Source organism: Salarias fasciatus, chromosome 2 (assembly GCF_902148845.1).
Source record: "Salarias fasciatus chromosome 2, fSalaFa1.1, whole genome shotgun sequence".
Classification (NCBI taxonomy): domain Eukaryota; kingdom Metazoa; phylum Chordata; class Actinopteri; order Blenniiformes; family Blenniidae; genus Salarias; species Salarias fasciatus.
In genome coordinates this window covers 11,894,489-11,916,891 of record NC_043746.1, presented here as the reverse complement: position 1 = coordinate 11,916,891, position 22,403 = coordinate 11,894,489, and the positions used below count along the sequence as shown (strand labels likewise).

The 22,403-nt window shown below is 46.1% G+C and overlaps 1 protein-coding gene across 3 annotated transcripts in view; it reads left to right on the top strand.

Annotated features, from left to right (window-relative positions):
* Positions 1–22,403, top strand: part of col23a1a (collagen type XXIII alpha 1 chain a) — a 108,151-nt gene that overhangs the window by 54,922 nt on the left and 30,826 nt on the right. The window lies entirely within an intron of this gene.

Sequence of the window (22,403 nt, the reverse complement as noted above, 5' to 3'; positions counted from 1 at the left end):
GCCAGCAGAGATCAGGCACCATCTTCCACTCATGCCATCTGGGAAAAAAAAAACAAAAAAAACACTGCAAATAAATAAATGTAGAGAGGAAGCCTGAGAGGCATGGGAGACATCCTGAAAACAATGAGAGCTCAGCAGTGAGGGTACAGAGAGGATGACGGTTTGTAGCCTGGGGAGAAATGGATACAGCTGAAGAGGGAGAAAATAAAGGAGCACGTCAACAAACTGAGGCGTCCTCGGCCTGTTCGGGACTGAATATGATGGCTTTTCTTTTGTTTGTCGATAAGCCTTAATGGAGCACTTTGGTTACCCGTCTTACCGCATGGTACCGCCTGGCATTTTCTAAAAACGTTCTGCTCAAGTCTCAGAACAAAAGGTAGAGGGGCGGGACAGACCGCTGTCATTGTTGGTTTAACAGCTACTTTTATTTCAAGGATTTTGTATTAAATTGCTCAGCTATGTTTCACAGGGTTTGTTCACCTTGTTGTTATTGGTTCGTTAAACTGTTGAGGCTAAGATGGAAATAAGCTTCTTGATTTGGTTTCTTTTAGGCGGTCGACCAGGCGCATCGGATTGGAAGAGGTCACCTCAGGACACACTGAAGACATTATATCTCAATGTGCTGTGTATTACAGTGGACTGGTTTGAGTTTGTTATAATGTATTCTTCCCAACGTTCTCGACACATAAACAACAGAAGCATTTAGAAATACAAATTATAAAAATATTTAGCGATATTTGCTGCGAAAACAAACTGTTCCTGGAAATGCCCTCAGAAAATAGGTTTTACTTGCAAACTGCAAATACCGTACTTTAAATTTCAGCTTTAAATGGGAAAAACAAGAGTGCCACTATTGTTTTACTTCTTTTTCACTGCTGAAGTGGAGAATACGGGTTCTCATGGGGGTTCTGTCTCCAGTGGAGGCAGAAGTTATTTTATCTGTAGCTTCATTTGCTCTGTGCGTTTCAAATGCCAGATATCTGTTCGCCATGGCTTCAGGGCCGCAGCTTCACAGGACTGACGTCATACCGTCTTTATCAGGATGGGGCCCTGAACGCAGCACCCATGAATGGGCTCCTTTCTTTATTCCTCCAAACTCAATATTACCGTTAGACCTCCCTCCATCCAGCAGTTGATGCTTGTCTCTTTTTTGGATCTCCTCTTTCTTTAACACTCCCCCCCCCGTCTTTTTTTTTTCTTTCTTTCTTTCTTCCTTGTGAGCGCTGCACTGCCACCACGCAAACATTCCCGGCCCTCGTCTCAGGTGGAATAATATTATCTCAGCAGAGTGTCCGTTGATCACGTGATCTTCAGCTCGGGACTGTAGTTAACCATCTCCAGACTGTCGCGCCGCCGCCGAGACTGTACCGCAGGTCGTAATTAACCTGAGACAAAGCGCCGACCTGTGACAAATAGACTGTAACGCTAGAAACTCCCCACCTCAAGAGCTGTCGCCCACAGCCAGAGAGAAGTGGCTGATATCGTCAGTCACATGTGCGACGGTTATTTTTACAGCAGCTGCAGTGAGAAATACTTGGATTGTGCTGAGAGGGAAATGGTTGTGGGAGCAAGTCAAGGACAGCTGTCTGCTCACTCAGACACTCGCTTTTTAAATGTGTCTTCTGTTGTAATCCTGTGAAAACGCGACGCAGAGGCCGTCCTCATGAAGCCGTTAATAACGGGACAAAGCAAATCCACGCACAGACCGTTCAAACTCCACACAGAATGGCCCCGAAGTCTGGAGTGGAACCAGGGGTATTTCTGCTGTGAGGCGAGAGTGCTTTCGGCTCTCCGCACAAGATACTATAGATAAGATAAATGCCGTTCACTCGTTTCCCACACGAGGAATTGGAGTTTCTCATAGGTTGAGTTCATCAGTAGATCCACTATCTAAAAAAGTTTTAACTTTAATATTTATCTGTTTATTAATGCGTCATGATGCAAGACTTGTTAAATGGGCGAACCTTCAGTATACCATTCCGATGTGCTCTGGAAAATATAAAGCAAAGCTCAATATTGAAACTCGTCCGGGGTCATGAGAAGACGGGGACCTACGCAGTCATGGAGCAGAAAAGCTCAAAATCCTAGTTCGCAGTATTCCTGTTTGTGCTTTTTTTTTTTTTTTTTTTTTTTTCAGATGTCGTTGATTGGTTGTGCCTTCCGTTAATCTCCGTAATCTTGTCACCCCTTCTTTCTGTCCCTGCCTAACTGCACCAGAAAGCACACACAGACGCTCCCCACGGCTTTTCACCACGCCGTTACCGCAGGCATTTTAACTGGGCCTGGTTTCGGTCTCCGTGCATTAGCTGCACATTCCAGTGGTGCGGATAATGGGAAGTTCTATTACGAGCTATTTGCGGCCGCGCTGTGGCGCGTTTCGCCAGATTCCGACGTGAGCCAAGGTTCTGGCCTCACCGGGTGAAGGATGCAGGAGGAGCGAGGGCCCGATGCTCTGTCTCCATTCCTCGTGTTTGTTTCTGTTTGTCAGCCCTCTTTGTATATTTGCACAATGTCATTACAGACCACCATGGGAACGCGTGTTTGTTTACCGTCTGTGTGCATGTCGTGCAGTTGCGCTTATCTGCGCTCGTTCAAGCCTCCGTTTTACACCTTGACTCCGACACGGTCTCTGCCCCGAATGTTTGTGCTCAGCCGTTTCGGGTCAGACCTATACCGTCTGTGCACGTGCGCCTCCGTGGCTCCGTGTGTGCGTGCGACCGCCGAGGACCTGGCGGCCGCGGCCGTGAGGGGTGGCCTGCCGACTCTGGGCTGCAGCAGGGGAGCTTCCTCCTCCCCGGGCAGCAGAAAGCAAACAAGCTAATGGGCTCCAGCACCGCGGCCCCATTTCAGCCCGGCGTCCATTCAGTCAGCCGGACGGAGGAGAGAGGGCCGCGGCCGTCCCGCTGCAGAGGGGCTGCAGTGAAAAATGTGTGTGTGTGTGTGTGTGGGTGGTGAGAGAAAAGGGAGCATGCAGATGTGCACCCGTCAACCTTATGAAGTTGCTGATAGTCTGAACCTTCTTAACTCTTTACTGCCACGTCCTGATTAGCAGATCTCTGCAACAGTTCTTCAACAGTGTCCACAGAAAAAGGCCCACAGTTTGTCTCAGTTTGAAACAGATCTTTCACAGGCTGATTGGCTTTACTGAATGTTGTTTTATTAGCTGTGTTTCGTTGTCCTCATCAGCGGCTGCTCTTTGGTCTCTTGGTAAAAACTCATTATGGGCTTTCTCCTTGGAGATTTACAGTTCATTCAGGACAAAAAGAGTAGGATTTCTTTGTTATTTGTGTTTTATGTGGTGTATTGGTGAGCGCCTCAGTGAGAAGGCCCCAGGTTCGAGTCCAGTTTGGGCTTTTTTACACAGTTTGCTTCCCCTAACTTTGCTGCACAGGTTTTCTGATGTATGTGAGAATAACTGATGTTTCTAGTTGCCTCTAGGTGTGAATGTGTGGTGATTGTTTGTCCTGTGATGGACTGGTGACTTGTCTAGAGTATTTCCTGTCTGTAGTCAATCAGGATCTGATCCATCTCTGTGACCCGAAATAGAATTAAGCGGTAAAAAATATGGATGGTGGTTCTCATTTCCATGTATGAAGGACTTGTGCAAATTATTAAGCTCATGAAAAAGACTTTCAATCCTTTTTTTTTTTCTGTTTCACTCATTTGCATTAAAGCAGAATTACTTTCATTTCTCAAATGTAATCAGAACTGATTCAGACCATTTATTATGTCCTCAGCGTCCCCATCCGTTCCCCTTCTCATTCATTCATCTGTGTACTTTTGTGACCTTTTCACAAGTAAACAAAAGTGATATTCCAACCCTCCTCTGATGTTTGTGCTGAGCGAGAGAGTATTTTTATACATCTTCTCACTGTGTACGAGTTCAGTCGGAGTTACAAACATACAGGAGCTATAAGACCTAACAAAGTTCCGTCCTTTAATCGTGTGTGTCCTCTTTTCTTTTGGACTCCTCTGCGTGTTTCTAACATCAGGTGCACATTTGAAGTCATCTGTAAAGCTTTGTTTACAGGCTTTCACCCTCTTTTTTCCACTTTCTTGAACCACAAACAAATAAATCTTGGGCCTCCAATTAGCATCAGTCCATGTTTCACAGCGCGCTCGCCCGGACGTCATGTGACCTCTGTCTCACCTGATCAGCCCCAGAGAGGTTGTAAAGAAGTGGCTTTTCAGACATGTTGTGATTACCCATGATCCCCCTTGGCAATCCTTGACCCCACGAGGGCCGGCTGGAGTGATCGGACAATAATTTATATGAACCCTGTGCTCGTCCGTTGAACTCTCCGCTCGGTGTCAAGTTGTGTCCGTGAATTTTGGCCCCGGCCGTATCTTCCTCTGTCAACACTCTCACGCTCCACATCCTGGCCGCCCTCCACCGGGGGAGCGGCAGAGACGGCGAGAAAGAGGGATGAGCTCTGCGAGGGAGGGATGTAAATGCTTCACAGAAACTTTGTCTCTGCGCCTCGTGACAGAGGCCATTTAGCAGCCCTGTTATCTATCGCTGCTGTTCTTTACTCAAGGCCTGGCCGCCGCCCAAAACCAAACACTGCACGCACAAGAGTGCATGAGAACATCCATCAAGTGTTTTCCTCCAACAACTTAGATTTCGCTGGAGTGGAGTCTGAGGGGTTGAATCTGTCAACGGCGTGCACGTTCGTGACAGGCACTGTGCTTCTCGTCTGTGCAGTAATTTCAATAGTCAAGGAGGAAGGTCAGTTTTCTGATTCTGACTTTCTGTGAATGAAGCGGAACTCTTGGATGTGATTACTCGAAACATAAACAGGGGTCATTGAGAATTACCTAATCTCTCTTAATGATGTTGACAGAATGCATTCAGTGTATTTTCGCTTCGAGTACTTTTTGTAAAATCATGCATTTTCCTTTTTTTTTTTCTTTAATTCAAGATCAAATGATTCCCTTGCGCAGAAAATCTGGTTTCGATAGCCTAATCCAGAGCAAAGTCATAACATAAAGTAAAACCTGCTAAACATGTATACGCAACAATTAAACATGACAAATAAAAGGAGCAGAATTTCTCCTTTATTGAACTAGGAGTTCAGAAAGTTAGTTTCCCAAATCAGTCAAAATTTGATGTAAAATGAAAATTCAGCTAGAAGAGGCGCGTCTTTTATCTTTGAGAGTTTCCTCGTTGCTGACATAATGTTGTCTGCGCTCACTCACTGAGAACAGTTCATGTTGTGCAAAGCTGAATTTATTTAGACTTGAGGCTCTGTGAATTACGTTTGTGATTACATTTGTGTATATCTAATGAGGAAGTCTGGGAGAAAGACACACGCACCGTTCATTCATACGTGCAGTGAGTAACGGAGAAGCCCGTCGAGCGCCGTCTTAAGTGGAAAAAGGTGAAGCTCCTTGCAACATGAATGACGATTTCCACAACCATGAAAGCGAAAGTCCTCACAGATGTCTCCATATGGCGAACACACTCGTTATCGAATCAACGGGAGCCTCTGTGCTGCCCCGTGTTTACGGCAGTGGTAACTTCAGAACGCTATTGAATCAAGGGCAATGCGGCTTCTTCGCTGCGTCAGTGTCAGACGGATTACCGATGCATATATAAAACACATCACAACACACATGTGGTTCCTGATCTACCCTCGGGGATTGTTGCCCAGTGGCCCAATCGGCAGTTTGGGTCAAACAAACATCAAAGAAATTGGAAGTTTAGACAACTTGATAGTCTGTGTACTGCAGCAGAGGGAACTTCAGAGTCTGTTAATCTGAGACATTCTCATGCGAGCTGCTCTTATTTGCCTTTACACGCACACCTTCCTCTTCCCTGCGCCCGCTGACATGCTGCAGGTTTGCAGTGGATTAAGGTGCGTGCGTGCGCTGGGGTGCCTGGCTTTGTGAGTGCCGAATACGCCTCTCTTGTTTTTAGTGCCTCTCCCACACTTGCAGGTACTCGTGTCATTGTAGGGAGTCATATTGTGAGGTCCAGAAGAGGGGGGGCGGGGGCGTGCACGTCAGTGGGGGGTGGGGGGGGGGGGGTGGGGGGGGGGGGGGGGGGGGATGCTGGAATCTCTTCAAAGTGAGTTTGTTGCTGTTGCTGTGAAATGAGCTGAGAGGATCTGGACGGAGAAGATGAAAGAGGCGTGTGGTGAAAGTGGTACGTGACATGGCTCTGAGTGGAGGAGAGCTGCATCCAAACAACTTACACACCTATACACACCGTGTGAGTGTGTGTGTGTTTGGTGAGGCTGTTTAGGAGACTTGACAGTCACGATAATATAGAGATGAATGAGTATTTACAGCAGGACAAGTGCTTTTTGTGTAGAATGCTAAATTGCGGAAAAGTCAGACAATAAGGAATAAATTACGTTAACAGGAGGACAAAAAACCCTCCGCATGACTGCGTCCCTTTGATGTCCAAAAACTTAGTAAAAGACTGAAGATTTATGACATTTTTATGATTTATTTATTATGCTTCATTGACTCCGGCATCTGGAAACATGGCATATTATTTCAACATATGATTAGTAACAAAACGTGAGCTGGAACGCAGACCTATACGGTCAGGATACCTCTCCACACAATACACTCTTTCTGTGGCCTGTGGTGTGTGTAGCACACGGAGTATATATTTTCTTTAGCTTGTGTCATGCAGTGTTTACTGCGCATCGAGCAGAAGATTCAGATATTCCGAGTGTTACAGCGGCCACCTGGTCGACCGCGCAGCTGCAGCAAGCCACGCTGGCCGCGAACGCGACTGCGTGACTGTGAGGCCTGCAGAGTCGTAATGAGGGAATCCATCAACAACTGGGCGAAGAGTGCAGAGTCAGGAAGATGCAGGTGCGACTACATACTCATTTCAAAAAAAAAAAAAAAAAAAGGCAGTGAGAGGAAGAAAGGACTCTTATTGAAAGTCCGGAAACCTTCTGTTAGAGAACAATTACAGCAACTTTAAATGATCACCCTGCAGGGCAAACATTTCTTTGTGAAAAACCCTGCAACTTAATGGAGATTGCTTTTTGATAAATGTACATGCAAGGTGATGAATAGAGGGGGAAAAAAAACAGGCACTATTGCTAAATTATTCCCTTACTTTTGCAATCCATGTTTCCACAGTCTTGTCCTATTTTTCCTTTGAGTGATGAAAATGGTGTGGTCTCCTCTTTCTTTTTCCCCTCCTCTGACAAGGATTTCCCAGAGTTATCCCTCCTTTCTGGTAGTCATTCAGTCAGGCTTCATATAATGTCTCCTAAACACAGTGTGAGTGTTTCCCAACAGCTGGGCACGTCCCACTGAACCAGAGCACTATGGATGGCTGCTAATCGCCCACCCTAATAATCCCTGCCTTACCTAATGTCCCTCTGTGTTCAGCGCCGTTAAAGACCCATCCATTATAATGCCAACAGTTACTGCCATTGTGAGCATTAGCCCCAGAGGCGAGGGCGGACGTCGGACGCTGGCTGGCCGGCTCGGCTGTGGCGCTCATACCCCGAGGAGGCGATGCTGGGTGATTACTCCGGGTCCCACAGAGGTGAAGCCAAAAACAGAACTACCCCAGCAGGGCATCTGGGTAATGAGTGGAAGGGTTTTCCTGCTGGAGCCCCAAGATTGGAAAGATGGGAAATGTACACGCTAGATGGATTCTGTACGTATCCACACACATGCACACACACACACACACACACACACACACACACACACACACACACACACACACAGTTTCCATTCCTTCTCGGCTTCTTTTTAGAACAATTGAGTCACTTCTTACATTTCTAGGTGTGGATTTTCAGCAGTTGTTGGATAAATATGAGTCGGTCACAGCTTTTGAACTGTGAGATATATTTTATTTTAACAGCTACCTTTAACCCTTATTATGACTGCATGGCTTCCGAACTTGTCTTGTTTGTAATTAAACGATTGTACTGCAGAATTACTGTGGTTCATGATGACTGTTATGTGTGCTGAAGCTCTGTTTTGAGATATAGATAGTGGAGGAGGCTCCACTGTGGAGCTGGATCCTGTCAGTGAGAATAGAACCAATATATTCTGATATACTATATTCTTATTATATTCTGAAGGCGTTATATTAGATAACTCAATCTGCTCGAAAACTACTCCATTCTTTGATCGAACATGATCTTCAAGCATGTCCTCACCTCGAGATAAAACACTTTTCCTGACGTTCAATGCGTTGTTTTTCCCCTACAGTTTCACGAGTCCCGGTTGTTCTCTGTGCAATCAGGCCGACAGCAGAGCAAGAACAGAAACGCATACATGTGGAGTCTCGGAGCTGCTCCGCTCCGCGCTCCATTTCCTCCTCACAGTGGGGGGAGCCGGCTGAGTGGGCTCATGAGACAAGTAGCTGAACGTTAAACACACGTTTGATGGCTTACATTAAAGTCACATTTTCGCAAACTGGCAAATTTGCCTCTAACAGAATTCATATGCTGCGATTTAAAGCAGCGGCTTCTGCTGCAGACCTGCTCGTACTGGTAACTCCAGGACTGTTTCATCCCCGTTCAGGTCTGCGTGTTCAGATAGCACGAGGCGCAGCAGTGTATGTCTTGATTACACTTCTCTGAATGGAAGGCCTAATTGGACACCAGAGGAGCTCCCCTGGCGGATGGCAGGATATATACACGAGGGACTCTGGGAAATTTACTGGAAGCCATTAAGGAAACAAGACATTTCCGACCACAGGGAATGAGAAAAATGACTGAAAATGAGGAGAGAGGGGGAAACAGAAAACTCGTCAGGGCTGGAGTGTTCAGAACATGATTGTTGGGATTGTGTGTGTGTGTGTGTGTGTGTGTGTGTGCGTGCATCTAGTCGCGTGCCAAATTACAGCTCGGCCCAATAACGGCCCGGCACTGAACTGTGTCGGCTGCTGTCCATGTTTTTTGCGCTGTCCTCTCCCGCTGTGAGGTACAGTCTGCCCTCCCGTCCGTATCACCATCAATCAATCACTGCCTGTCGGCAGGTTTTCATTTTAAACTATGCTTTCTGCTTATTTGCCCCCCTGCGGCCGCGCCGGCCTGCTTCTTCAAACGTTCGAGGGCTTTCTGCACGCAGGAGGGGGGGGACTGTAGCTGCAGACTGAAGAAAATACACAGTGCCTGTTTTCTGAGAGAACAGAGAACTGTTTAAATCTGAAAACCTGGGCCTTCCTGTCACTTTCAGCTCTCGGTGGAGGGACTGATGGAAACTCTTCATCATGGCTGAAGAGCGACGTGAAGCGTGGGGTCGAGGATAGTTAGCAGCACCACACTTGAGCGCTGGTGGAATCTGTAATGGCACCTGGAAGCAATTGTTTCTCCCCCCAGAGGAATATTTATGCATCGCTGAATTATTCTAAGCATGTTCCCACTGTTTATTTCTACAGTGATGTCTGGCTGCATGGCAGAAGAACGACGCAGCCGGTCCGACCGCTCTGAAAGTGGGGAAATGAAAAATAACAGTTCGATGTGTATGTTAAAAATGCATCCACTGACGGTGCAAACTAAACCGGATCCCTCATTGTGAAAGTCAGCTCGGGCTTCTTTTTTTATGCAAGCTGCACCATGTCCAAACACGATTAAAGGCCCATAAAGGCCTGATATATTGTTTGGTGTTTGTCGTTTTACTGAATGCTGTAAATTACGAGCCATGGGGAGATGAATTGGCCTTTGTTTGTGGTTACTATTCCCATCAAAAGTCAGATTCCAGTTTGCTGTGTGTGCCTCAGTGGGGTGTCTTGTGGTACCAGTGCAAACAGACAAATTCTGCTTGAGGCCACAGAGCCTATTGAATTTGTTCAGTCATGATAAAATGGACACAGGGAGAATTTTCTTTAAGGTGTTCTGGTTTCTTCAGCAGAAGTATCCCTGAAATGGAAATGATCAAACATATATGGAGAGATTGATTCCTCTATATGACCTGTGGTCTCTCTCATAAAGAATATCAGATTTTATTTTGCATTAATCATTTCCAGTCACAAGTTAGATGCCCAGGTAATCAATTTATTCTGATATTTGTGTTAACAAAAGAAAAAACCTGAAGACTTTGGAGATCCCCTTTTATTCTCTGAATTGTGCTGACTGACAATCCAACCATGTGTTGAGAAATATGTAGAATCTTTGAATCATCCATGAGATAACATCCAGCTGCCTCCTAGCTCCCTCTGTAGGACGTTCTTTGAATGAGAAGAGATAAGATCCGCCGGCGAGGGCCGGGTGTGTGCGTCAGGGCCGAGCTGGGTATGTACCATATGCTGTGGGACGAGTGCCGGAGGGACGGGATGGTGGTGAGTGAAAGGTGACACTCTGACAAGTGGTGTTTACGAGAGCGGCGAACACGAGAGGACAACTGTCGGCCGCCTCGAATATGAGACAGAAGATGAGAATAGAGAAGGAGGCGTCTGATGTGTGAAAGAGGGAAAAAAGAGAGGAGGACGGAAGTGGAGAGCCGGGCGGGAGGACGTGACGGGGACACGAGGATCCCTCTCAGAGTGACACCAGCTCTTAACCCGGAGGTCAGAGGAGAGGCTGGTGTGGAGAGACATGGTGAGAGGAAGCAGACCTCTCCGCATGACACCGCCGCTGATGGATCCGTCTCAACTTGGCAGCCACCTACCAGGTCCCAACATGTGTGTGCGTTCTGATTTTACTATCAAAGCTCATCTCCTGCCTGTATTTTATTGGCCCGATGCGTGCTTGGCAGCCATTGCCTGCGAGAGAATGTGAATGGGTATGTGCAGGGGTCAGAGGTCGCCTGTGTTGGAGTAGAGTGGCAGATTTATGTGCTCCACCAACCTGAAGGCTGGAGGTCACATGCTGGCTTTATTACACGCCTCAGCCGCTCGCACAGAAAGCTGTGGTACACACACACACACACACACACACCGTCGGCCTGCCGATGCCAGGTCATGTGTGTTGAGGACTGAGTAATAGATAAAGCAGGGAATGAGGTTTGCCTGACATGTGCTCGGGTGCCTGGGTGGAAACTTCCCATCTGGGCCTCCGGGGCAATCCATATAAAGTCTGATTAAGATGGAGGGCACGGGACATTGATCAGTAAAGAAACAAGCTTTGGACCAGAGATGAAAGCACACAGTTGGATCGTGTTGCTCTGTATCATCAATATCTATCAGGGGCGATGCAGAGCTTAAAGAAGCCGGACAGGGATGGATGAGAAGATGAGAACCGAGAGGAGGAATAAAGGAGGGGGAGCTTTCCCAGGGCAGCGCTGCCTCTCCTGTACCAGATTCATTCATTATCTCCCTCCCTTCTACTGTGACAGTCCAGAGTGCTTTTATCTCCTGTGGGGCGACTTACATGTGAAATTCAAACCCTGCAACTTTACAATTTTTAGTTTTTAACCATTAATTCTTATATAAATCTTTAGTGCTCATTTCTGCTACTTGATCCTCCTCTTTCCCTGCTTTAAGTCCATTTATTTAAGACCTTTACTCAGTGGCATTAAATGTTTGTGAGCTTGGTTTGATTCAGAAGCATAAATTGGTTCGAGGAGCTTTTATGTCTTATATCTGGTATCATGTGTCTCGGACAGAGGAAATGACTCATCAGGCTATAAATCAACACATAAAAAAAGACACGTTATGGTTTTACAAGGCTCTGCAATCAACCTGCTCCTCTTCCTCTGTTATTTCTGACAGATAGTCCTGCAGGACTCCCAGCCAAGGTCTGGGTCCTGTTTTTGCATTTATTGCAGCAGGCAGAGTTTAAAACACCGGGTCCCCCGTTGCACCTTAATTTTCTGCAACAATGGATCTGGAAATGCCTTTAACAGAAGGTTGAGTTAGAGTGGGAGACATGTTCTGTAGGCTCCACTGAGCCTTATATGGTTTTGTTTAAAGCACTACTGGCTTAGGTGGAGTCAGGTGTAAGCTCACAAAAGGCCCCATTGTTGGAAAAACCCAGATAGTTAGTTTTACTATAAACCTTCTCTGACCGATTTATGGGGCGGGCACTGCGCCGTGGATAAAAATAATATGAAAGCGTTTGAAAGCGCTCCCTCTTGGAGCAGATGACAAGCCTCCTTAATCACTTTCAAAGTTACCACAAAATGTATTTCTTATATTGACGTATCGCTTTACCCACGACACCCCCGTTGATCTGGTGGCGGCGGCTCCATCCAAGAAGCTGTCCGTCGGTCAGAGGTGCGTTACAACCGCAGGCAGTTCCTTCCACTTGACCTGGCAGCCAGACGCTGAAACCTGAAGCATGTCCCGCGGCTGTTTCAGGAGGGGGACTCCAAACCTCAGCTGGGCTTTGACTTGGGCTTGCTGTGGTTCAGCAAGAAGTCGCATTCAGTCACGTTTTCTGTTTTTGGATGATGCCAAATGAGAGTTTACATTGTTGTCCAGAAAATATAGCCGACAAATTAGGACACTTGTACATGAATGTGTTTTTGAAGGGAGGCTAGAGAGCCATCGGCTGCTCGGTGATCATATCGAGTGAAGAGAAAAATCCTATTTGACATACAGTGAACATATGTAAGCATTTGAAGGTGACTTTACTGATTATGGCGACGCATTAGATGAGCTTGTGTTGACTGAAATGAGCTTTCTCTCTCTCTCTCTCTGCAGCTGTGCTCTCCTATCTGTTGCTCAGTGCGTCTTCTCTGCTCTTGAGCAAGGTCATTTCGTTCTGACGGAGACGTGACTGGCGACCACTGCTAGATGGCACATAGGCAGCGCTTCAGTCGCGCTCCCAGCTGTGTTTGAGTTTCATTACTGCTCAGGAAGGCTATCGGTCACATCAGCTGTGTCGGCCGCAGCTGCTTTACACACAAGCTAACGTCAGATCACAACACACACACACACACACACACACACACACACACACAACTGGAAAGACCTTTATGGGGCCATCTGGCCGGAGAAATGTAAACTCCATATACTCCATCAGATATTTATTGAAGAAGACATTATACTTTGTTGGGAGTTCATTGCTTGAATGTAAACTCACAACAGACTGAAACATCACACTGATCCCAGTCCATCAACAACTGTGTTAAAGACTCGACAGCCATCCCAGCCATGTTCTGACTGCAGCAACCCGAGCAGCTGATTGGACCCAATATGGAGGCAACCTATCGGATAAAGTGACGCGTGACCCCCTCCTTATAAAGTTCACGCTGGGGCAAGTCTGCACCTGCCACCGGAGCAGCTCCGCAACACACTGTACTACACAACACGCAAGATACACACAGATACAGCACGCTGTCCCACCTCTCGTGTCTCTCGAGCAGTGACTCGGTTTTATTTTACATCATGAACATCACAGCATGCAGAGTGTGTGTGTGTGTGTGTGTGTGTGTGTGTGTGTGTGTGTGTGTGTGTGTGTGTGTGTGTGTGTGTGTGTGTGTGTGTGTGTGTGTGTGTGTGTTGGGGGCTTCAGTGATGGCATCGTATCTCGGAGGCGACATGAAAGGAAACACCACGAGCACACACCTGCAAATTCGACTCTTTGAAATAAACACTTGATCATCTTCAAAAGAAGGAGCTCGTAGCCCGAGTTTTAAAGTTTTACGAGTGATCACAGAGGCGGCGGCTGCTGCTGACGTACGTATCGAGTTTGTATCCGCCGAGCCGCGGCCGCCAGCAGCACAACGACCACGAGTCCTGCTGACTGGGGCCAAGCCGATATTCTGCCAGAATGAACTGAATTTTCAGTTATTTCCAAAAATGTTCATGTTTCACAGTAGTGAAACGCTTCCCTGTTCAAGGTTGAGTTCTCCCTTTGCATCTGTGGACGTTTTCAGGCTATGAAAGTGACCTATGATCAGCTCCCATCCTGAGCTGGATAAAAAGGCATAAAAAATGAACGTGCCCGAGGATGAGTTCTGAAGCTGCAGCACCGAGATCACTCGCTCTCTCTCTTTTTTTTTCTTTTTAAACCATTTTCTCAGTAGTTTTGGAAACATCTCCAGCACAGAAATGAGAAAAATCTTCCACATCACACTATTACATGTTGATGTATCATTGTTTCATTGCAAACCTGTTTATCTCTTATATGCTAATAGAGTAAATTATGCGGTTAAGATGTCCAGTGTTCGGTGGGACCAGACCCCCAGAGTGCAGCTCTGTTTCCACATCTCCCTCTCAGTTGTTCTGAAATGAACGACATTCTTTTGTTTTTGGAGCCATGTGAATCTTTTTGCTCTGCTCTGGGAATTCTCGTCAGTGCAGATCTTCTCCCGGAGTAATCCACCAAATATTTACCTTTGTTGAATCACATTCACCAGGCCTTGGCTCTTCTTCGACTTTACTCCTTACAGTTTGTTCACCTCATCTGGAGCTGCTCTGTGTAATCAATCACTCTGCTCCGGGATTGGCTGGGGATATTAATTACACAATAGGGTTGATTCCCAGCCATCACTTCTTCATCCACATGTATCAGGTGATAGTAGTGGTTATTTGCTTAGAGCAGAGTGAGCTGGCAGCAGACTGTACTCTGCACGAGATAATTACTACCAGACCGGAGTCGGAAGAGTGTTTGTGGACAGAAAATTCATCAGATACCTCGGGGCCGGTGAAATGATGGAGATAAGGAAAGCGGAGAAGAAATATAGAAGGACGAATTAGAGCTAAAGTAGCAACAAAGTGAATAGAGAATGAAGAAACAGAGATCATATCACTGTGAAGTATTCAAATTCTTTTTCAGACATTCACACTGATAAAACCATGAATTTATTGTGCAGAGTTGTCTCTGTGGTAACTTTGTGGTTCAGGGCCGACTTTGGAAACGGCCCACTGCTTTTATCGAGAGGATTGTTACTGGGGGTGAATTTGCCTCCCGGTGTTTGAGTCTGCAGCCTTTTCTTAGAGGCCTTTCCAGGAAAAGATGGGAAACACGATGCAAACCAATCTATTTTTATTATGTACAGCATATGTCATGTTTTTTCAGAAAACATAAATGCCTGCTGAGCTCCTTTTAAAGGGTCCGTCTTGATGGATAGAGAACAGGGCTATTTTTTTGTTTTCGTTTTTTTAAGCATATAGCATGCAGTGTTTGGCATCTTGGCTTCTCTTTTTTTGTTTTACGGCTCTCATTGCCTCCCTCCTACCGTGCCAGCTCACGGTTTGTGTAATTAACCCCTGGACCACCTACACCCTGTTACCCATGAACTGTTGAGTGCATGACCGGGAGCTTTAGGACTGCGTGCTCTCACCTTGGTTTCCAGAGGTTCTGTAATCGGCCCGTCTGCTTCAGGTGTCAGAAAGTAGGAGAGAGAAACCAGAACAAGAAGCCGGCTTAAAGAAAGGGCTAAGGCCAGAAGAGGTGATACACCTGTCAAGAAGAAGAAGAAGAAGAAGAAGAAGAAGGGATCTATAAATAATGGTAGACTGAGATTTCGACTTCCACGTAATGCACCGAGGGGCAACTGAGGAATTTGTTTTTAAGAACGCTGAAAGAAACGCTGAAAGGGAAATCCTTTCCAGGAGATGTCAGGGTTAAAGACAGAGTGAAGGTCTATTTCAGACATTCACACACACATAAGAAGGCACCCTTTAAATCCTGCAGTGTTCGTGTGACGTCTGGAGGATTGTTGCAGTTCTGTCTTCGTGCCCGCCCCTGGTCTCCATGCTCTGCTCCTCAAGCTTTTCTCTAACATGTTCCAGAAAGTCAAACTGAAACCACATTTCATGAATGAATATAGGATACCGAGATAAAAGGGCATTTTATCCAGTTACAGACCACCATTCGACATAGACTGGCCCCGGACGAAACCAACACTTCAAAATATCCTTGTCAGATTACCACTGCGCTCATTGATGCTGGTGACTTTTATCACATTAAAGGGTGTAATACTTTTATCTCGTGTCAGTTTTTAAAACTTTGTGCAAATCCTCTGAAAGGAAGTGGGATATTTTATAACTTCAAGGCGCACTCTTGCCATGTTTCCACCGATGCTCCGTCAGGTGACCCGAGTATTTATTTAATCTTTGCGCTCCTCGAGTGCCAGTATGTGTTAACCCTGGAGTTTACTCTCCCTGAGGACTGGCTTTTACACTTCCAGATTTCCTGGAAGTCTCAGCAGCACCGGTGGCCCCACTCGGATCTGATCTGCAAACATAACCCTCGTTCTCACCTCAGCATCGCACCGACGGCAGCTGTCCCCCGCATTTATCCACTTCTCCCATTCGCCGTGGGACTCAGTGATTCCCCACATCTGACGGTGGCGATTGGTCACAGGGCCTTGATCCGTCTCAAGTGCCACCTCGATCAAGCATGGTGGCTGGTAGAGAACAAGCTTAACACATACACTCTCAGTCCTGAGGTATCGGGGTTCCCCGTGGGCCTGCAAGCATGTTTGTACATTTAAGATCCTGCTTAAAGTCTCTAAATTCCAGTGTCTGTCGTCACAATCTGTACAAAGACAAGAAACACAGGAACCAGTGTTCTCTCAGCCTAACCAGCATCAATAAACAGACACCGGGTGTGAATAGGAGTATATGTGTCTGTAACCCAGACGGGCTTGTTTTTCTGGGGTCAGCTTGTATGAAGGTTTGTCACGGAAAGGCTTTAGTTGAAAAAAAAAATACTATAAGGACACAAATATACCATTTTTAACAAGTTCACAGAAATCCCTTCAGTTTTACACATATTTTCAATTACTTATAATTTGTTATTGTAGATATATCAAATATTATTCATTATATTGTTCAGTTTTATGAAATACAGTGATGACGATTAAGGTTAAGGGTTCAATACCAGGGCAACGAGGCAAAACAAATGACGAGTAAAGCTGTGTTCACTGCATTTCTGGCAGACAGGTTATTTTCCCCCCCATTCTTTGGAATTTGGGGCGTTTTCTAAATGAGACATGGAGTAGTTGGACGGCGTTAGTGATGGATTTGTGCAGCGCTCCTCTCCATCACTTCCTGACTGGGACTCATCTCCAGCTGCATCAGGGTTGGATTTGCTGAAGAGACTTAGTTTGGTTTTTCTCAGGTGAAAACTTTTATAATTTGTCTAAAAATGCTTTTTTTTCTCCGGTGTCACCCAGCATAGCTTTATTACCAAACGTGTCACTTACTGATCCAACATAAACACATTTTATTCAGGAAACCTGCAGGTTTTTTCTCTCCTCCTTTCTGCCTCAGTTCTTTTCCTTCAGATACAGCTGGGACCACCTAAAGATGAAACTCTTGTGTTAGCGCTGTTGAACTTTAAGTGCTTCGGTCTGCTCTGTTGTTGTGCTGTGTTTTGCACTGGGCACCGTCGTTGTTTTGAGGGTCTCTCTGTGTGTGGGGCAGAGGCATCTCTGCCTTCAGCTTTCATTCGGCGTGACACATGTGAAATACCCAGAGAGGCTCTCAGCAACACAAACCACCTGCCGGACATTTGCAAGCAGCGGACCCGATGCAGAACGCCGTGTCCTCCGTGTCTCGCTGTTTGCATTCAAAAACAGATACAATCAATGTTTCCCTGAGGTGAAAAACACAAACGGGTCTGCAGAGATCATAGAAAGTTCAATAAATGCAGACCTGATGAGCTTTTCCTCATTGTTGGGCCTCATTATAAATAAATGAATGATGCATTCCTGCGAGTGTCTGCACGCAATGCTTACTCAGTCACTCAGGTTTACAGCAGCACCGCTCAGGCCTGACGGAGCGTGTCAAGAAATCTATATGTTCACACTCCTGTGGGCATGAAATAGGCCTCTGTTCCCTCACGCAGTACGTGCACCTCGAGGTAAAACAGGAAGGAGTGGTGGAGAGACGTGGTCTTGGCGTCTCATTTCTCAGACGTGGATGACCTTTGCATGAATGGCACACCGATGCTTACAGCCGAGCGACTTTCTTTTAACCGCATTCAACAATTAGAGACAAATTAAAGCTCATGATAATCTAACCTGATTATGCGCTGCAGCTGAAAGGTTTGGACGGCCTCTCCTCTGGTCGTATACCCACCGTGAAACTGAACCCCGTCTGACCCGGGCCAGCAGAGATGCGGGGCAGCTGGAGGGGGGATGAATCATCGTCCCGTGAATCACATCCGCTGTCTTTTTTTTCCCTTTCTGTTGGTGTTTACATCCACAGCATGTGTCCCCCATCTCTCTGGAACAAAAGCTGGACAAACACAGGCAAATGATGACAAATCAGGAGGCTGAGAAGGAGCAGCTCTGTTTCAGGAGAAGAAGCTTACCAGCTGTCTGAATTTGTGCAGCAAGACAAACTGCAAGAAAGGGAAATCCTCCTGTTCTAGGAAAAGGCTTTAGTAAGAGAAGACTGTCACATTTTATGTTTATCGATTGTATTATAATCAATAATATTGATTCAGTTTTGCTGTTATTTAGTTGCATCCTGTCTTTATATTAATGATATGTTCACAACATGTTATTGAACGCAAGTCTTTCTAATATTTCTTTGAATTTCTGCATGCCGGTTCCTCTCCTGGTGATTGTAATTAGAAGGGATAAGAGAGAAATCTGCTACTGGTATTCTGAAATAGAACACTACACCATTCCTAAGTGGGAAAAGAGGCGATGTGGAGACATGTCGCCTCCAGCCAACAAGCAAGAAGCAAGAAGTTGACCTTCACTGCTTGCACCCTTCCTCTCCACACTCAACTCCTGCCCCACTTTTTCTCTTCCTTTCCACTAAATTTAATTTTCCCCCTGTTGCAGAAGGAGTATTTGGAGGCATGCAGCAGTGGGCGAGTGGAGGTGTGTGCTTGTGTGGTGTGTATTTTGAGGGGGTGTGCATTGATAGATGGATGGATGGATGGCGTTCCTGTGGTCATGCATTCAAAGTATCACATTCTGCCATTTCCAGTTGGGTTTTTCTTTCTTTTTTTTTTATTGCTCCCAGTTCTTGGGTTAAACAAAATGGGGCCTTTAAGCAGTGAAGGTGGGGGCAGCGTTCCTCCAGTCGTTAGCTTTGTCCGCTGGCAGCACTTTGTTTGCGATAAATGTCACAGTAGCTAAATCAAACTGAGCTTAGACGATGAGAAACAGACTCAGCAGATGGAAGAGTTTGTTGGGTTTTGCGTTGATGGTTGTCTTGTTTTTAACTTTTAGACACATCCAGCAACAGTCAGGTGATGATCACTTTCCATCAGGAAGGATGAAAAACTTCCCACCAAATGGCCCAATATCAACAAATCTTTTGTGTCTTTGTGAGGTATGATAGTCAGTGTGCGCTTTACATGTGAAGTTTGAGATGCAGCGCTTCAAGCAAACACACACACACACACGGTTATCTCCAGTTCACATTCAGTTCGTTGTGTGTTTTAACATGATCGTGCTGTTCCCGGGAAGTTCCTCATGTGGAGCTGAAGGGGTCCGCTGCTGCTCGTGTGTCTCGGGGCGACCCACACACAGGATGTAGTTTTCTCTCCTCGCTGCGATCGTTGTGGAAGTCCATCACTCTCTCTTTAGGGGTTTTTCAACACCTGTAGCAGTGAAGGACGAGCTCGTCGTTCAGCGCTTGTCCTCCCATCTCAGCAGCTCTCCTGATTTTTTTTTTTTTTTGTCCATCTCTCAACTCTTTTTTTCCTGTTCTCAATCTCTACTGTCCACTTAATCCTCCCATCTGCTTTACATTGAGCGAAACAACCAATCACTTGGAAAATGCAGTCTTGTTCTTCTCTCCTGGACTTGTAACATCTTCTTTTGAAGTTGATAACGTTGAACCTCTGAAGGGAAAGAGAGTTGAAGGAGAAGTTGAGTTATTATGTCGTACCGTCACTGTTTCGGTGCGTACGTGGAGTAAAACATGATCCTCCAGACGATCGCTCGCTCTCGCTGAGGCTCTGTTTCTATCTTGGTGTGCTCGCGTGACATTTTCTGACCCTGCGACATCTCTGTGAGACAGGAAGCGAGGGCTGGCACCAGTGTCGCTCCACGCTTGTTTGTACCTCAGTGTCTTCACGGATCGGTTTTTGGAACAGGAATCCACACATACTTTCGCTGCACTCTGCAGCGCTGCTGTTTTTCCCATCAATCCCTGCAAGTCAATCCCGTTCTACATCAGCTTGTCATCACCCAGCTCCGTTCCCACTCAGGACCGATCACACCCCCACATTTCAGTCACTCTGACGCCCGCTGCCTCGGCGTTTGGCGACCAACCTGCCGGCACGCAGACAGCTGCCTTTAATGTCTCAAATAAAGGTAGAGGAGCGGCGGTCCGCGGTGACCCGTGCCTTATGATGCATATCCCAGCCTGAACGCCCAACGACCGTGAAAGTCCAAGGATTGTAAATGCAGTCATGCATCCAGCCCCACTTGATTTCCTTCACCTTTTAGCGTGCAGCTCTTCTTGAGTCGCTGCCGTCTTGTGATTTGATCATTTTCACATTTGCAGATTTTAGTCTTTTTCTCTCTCATTTCATTTTTTCACCCCCCTGTCTTCCCCTCTTGCTCCTCTCTCCCTTCTGTAACTTGTCAGCGAGCGTCTCTCTGACTCCGTCCCCGGGGAAAAGCTCCAGTTCTCTCTCTCCGGAGAGTCCTCGGTTCCGTCAAACCTCTCCTCTGGCTGCAAAACAGGAAGTCGGGCCCGCTCTGAAATATGGAGACTATTAGTATAAATACTGAGGCTGGCAGAGCATGTGTTAGCTGGCATCTGTCTGAGGTTCGAAGGCGTCGAGGTGTTAAATGAGTAAAATTGTTCATAATCATAAATTTTAAATGAGAGTCAGAATGGTGGGAGCACAGCTGCATTCATTCTCCTTGGTTACATTTGAAATCCTTTTTTCTTTCTTTCTCTTTTTTGTCCAACAAAATCCCTCAGGAGCTAAAAATGGCAACTTGAAGGAGATAAAGAACGCAAATGGCGGTCTGGGGTAAAATTATGGTTCAGTGGAACGCTTCAAGTGTGGCCAATCTAAAACCCGAGTTTAACTCAACTCTTCTTCTGCTCTTTCCTGAATTCTTGAGCAGAAAAGTCTTTAAAGACGTCTTGCTGCTGCGCGGAGGATGAAAGCAGGGGAGGTGTACATGCGCAGGAGGCGGAGGAGGATGATTGAGCCGGCTTTGAAAGGCCTGGCAGAGTCAGGAAGTGATTAGGCCGCTACAATAACGCCAATAATGACAATAGGGAAAACATGTCTGCAGCCACAACCACTTAGCATCAGGGGCCCGGTATGGTTCCAATTTTATTATGAGCGCGGGGGAGGATGGGCTCATGGAGGGGAGGACAGACGGATTAAGGTGTTACCACACGGGGGTTCCAGGCCGCGGAGACGCAGGAGCTTTACTTATTGCTGCCTTTGACGTTTGTTTCTTTTTTCTTATATATGCTTCAAATGGCGTGTGAAGTTTCCGGGTTGCTTTCCAATCTGAAATTCATTCCCGGTACAAGGAAGGCTCACAATTTCACAAACAGGTTGAAATCAAACAAAAACATCCTGGCCGGGAGCAGAAGTGGCAACTGAAGCTATCGTTAACTTTGTGTTGTTTAGAAGCTCAACTGACTCATTTATAAACAAAGCAGTTGTAAATACCCACGATGTGGCTGCATGAATTATATCCTGATAGAAAACTGAAACTGAGGCCAGGGAAACGTCGGTATCCTGGCGAACTCATTATCCGTGAGCGGAGGATAAACAGGCTCGGTCAGGTTTGTGACAGTTGTATGACGTTACTTTTCAATTTGCATTCCAACCTTTTTATTATTGTTGAACTAAACCAGTGTTTTCCAAACTTTTCCTATCAGGCCCTCCTTTGAGAAATGCCGATATTGTCCGGGCCCCACATCCAGACATACACACACTTTAGATTAATACTCGACTGCAAATGAAAATGGCCTCTGAAGAAAGCAGAGCTCAGAATGAGAGCGCATCTCTCTGCACAGCCAGGAGGAAATGTGGAAATGTGGGCGTCAACAGGTGGGGTTTCTAATCAAGTTCCCTGTTGCAGCCAAAGTTAAGAATGGTACCCGCTTTACTCACAGCATCTCTGGTTTCTACTCGCCACCACCGTGTGATTACAGCCATGAGGCTGCTGCTTCTCACAGGAGATCCAGTAGCCATCTTTTCCCAATAGTCAAGTCCTCCCCTCATGTCACTGCTATCTATTTACACATTTTACATCTGTTCTGCATTAAATCCTCTGAATACTCCAAACAATCATTCTTTCAATGCATCATTGTCATATCATCCTCATTTCGTCCATTTAGTATTGAAAGTCGAGGTTTGATGACAGAAAAATATGCTATGATGCAAAAAAAAAAACAAACAAAAGCACAAAATGTAGGTGTCAGCTGTTCTGTTTGGAAATTGTAGGGAGTAAAACCGAATGTAGTAATAGTGCTCAATTACAGATTCCTTAAAAAAGAAAATCTGATCATCTTTTGAGCCTGTTTTAAGGAGAAGCCTGCACTTCACCGAGCTGTTTGCTGTGGAAATCAAATAAAGATATACTGTGTAAGAGCTGCAGATGAACTTTAAATATGAGTTAAAATT